Source organism: Elephantulus edwardii, unplaced genomic scaffold, assembly GCF_000299155.1.
Source record: "Elephantulus edwardii isolate Elephantulus edwardi_28Jun2011 unplaced genomic scaffold, EleEdw1.0 scaffold00193, whole genome shotgun sequence".
NCBI lineage: Eukaryota > Metazoa > Chordata > Mammalia > Macroscelidea > Macroscelididae > Elephantulus > Elephantulus edwardii.
The window spans coordinates 5,671,395-5,673,289 of record NW_006399943.1 but is presented as its reverse complement, the minus strand read 5'-3'; the positions used below and the strand labels follow the sequence as shown (position 1 = coordinate 5,673,289).

Sequence of the window (1,895 nt, the reverse complement as noted above, 5' to 3'; positions counted from 1 at the left end):
CGATTGGCACAGGACAGAGCGGAGTTTAGGGCTGTTGTACATAGGGTCGCTATGAGTCGCAGGCGACTCGACGGCACATAACAACAACAACACTGTAAAGCCCTCAGATCACTGATGGGCCTATTGCCTCACTCTCCCCACTAAATCTGGACTGTGAGTTTGACTATGCTGAAAGCCACCCGTGTGTTCTGCACAAGAACTGAATAGATCTGCACAGACAGCTTGGGGGCCTGGGAAGGCTCTGGCCACAAACCCTTACCCTCCAGTGTCTCACCTTGTGGGGTCTGTACAGGAGGCTCTCAGAGGTCAGGCAGCTGCTGGTCTTGTCACTGTGTGTCCACCTCTGGCTCAGTAGCTCACCTCGGAACTCATTTTCTGAGGGTTGGAAAAACACAGGATTAGGGAAGGGAGCTGACGGTGCAATGTTGCCCTCAGGGAGACTTGAGAGGGCCTGGGCCCCTTTGACCTCAACTGCACAACCTCCTTTCCAGAGACAACACAGCGTGAATGAGGCCAGAGCTTTATAGCTGTTCTGGACACAAGGGAAAAGCTTTTTGGGAAGAAGTACCCCTGAACCGAGACAAGTTTCAGGGCTCAGTGTGTTGCATCTTGCTCATCCTTCACAGAGTAACTCCCTGTCCCACACATGGGCTGCTTCCAAGGCCTCTGGCTCATGTGTAATTCTTCACATGAACTCACGTCCAAGCAGAGGCCACACGCATCACTGGACGTGACAGGGATGTGCTTTGTGCCTATCTCCACACGTCACTCCTGTTGCCACGACAACCACTCTCTCTGCAGCACTGTTTCAAAAGAAGGTCATTAAGTAACCAACAATAAACACAGGAAATGAATATCCTGTATTTTGTTCCTGACCCTCCTGGGAAGTGAGCTGGGCTCCACTAAAGGCCAGCCGGCATGCTGTCAAGGCCATCATCTTGTCCCTCTCATTTGTCTCTGGAATTCCTCTGCTCTCAGACCTAGACAACCTGAGCTGGACACAGCTCCCTACTACTGCCTGGAAATACCTCCATCCCATTAAAGTTACTACTCTACCCCAAGGGAGCACAATCATAGAGGGAACGGTCACAGAGAGAGCAGACATGTATGAGACCAGCAGGGTTTGGGCCCTCCTTTATTCCTTCTTCCCTCCTGGGAACCCCTTTCTTGCCCCCTATGCTGAGCTGTGCATTGGCCTGGGAACCTGTGAATCCTAGCCACTTGGCTGGACTGATAAAAGCCCTTGATGCTCAGGCCAAACAGGGAATCAGGGCCAATGCGAAGCCAGGCCTTACATATCATGGGCATCCAGGCTCACAGAGCAAGGATGAGAACCTGGGTGAAGGTCTTAGAATACACGCAGGGAGCTGACCCACAGTAAAGGCACATCTGAAGGTGAGGAACAAGGGGCCAGCACTGCCACAAGGTAGAAGGCTGAGCAGGTGATGAAAGTAGGTCTCACTGGGCCTCCCTGCATCTCCTCCACAGACAAGGTGGATGGTCTGGAGTCTTCCCAAGGAGATCAGGTGGTATAGTGCATAGAATACTGCATTGCTCACCAGAAGGTCAATAGTTTTTATCCACAAGCCATTCCAAGAGGGGAAGATGGTAGTTTCTTTCCATTAAGATTTACAGCCTTGCCCAGCAACAATAGCAAAGCTCAACAGAGAAGCAAACAATAGAAGCTGGCAAGGTTTGGGAGAGATTGGAACCCTTATTCACTGCTGGAAAGAGTGTAAAATTGTGCAACCACTCTGGAAGGTGGCTTGGCACTTTCTCAAAAACTTGGAAGTAGAAATATCATCTGACCCAGCAATTCCACTCCTGTGAATATACCCTAAAGAAACCAGAGCCACCATCCAAACAGATTTATGAACACTCATGTTTATTGCTGC

General features: G+C 50.4%; 1 protein-coding gene across 2 annotated transcripts in view; it reads right to left on the bottom strand.

The window, feature by feature from the left end:
* The window catches only part of MYT1 (myelin transcription factor 1), a 47,508-nt gene extending 47,141 nt beyond the window's left edge, over positions 1–367 (bottom strand). Inside the window, exon 1 of one of the 2 annotated variants that reach the window (XM_006896911.1) lies at positions 260–367. The gene's annotated coding sequence lies outside the window, so the exon portion shown is untranslated. The remainder of the gene's footprint in view (positions 1–259) is intronic. The other variant, XM_006896912.1, reaches the window with a different exon arrangement.
* Between the last annotated feature and the right edge of the window lie 1,528 nt (positions 368–1,895).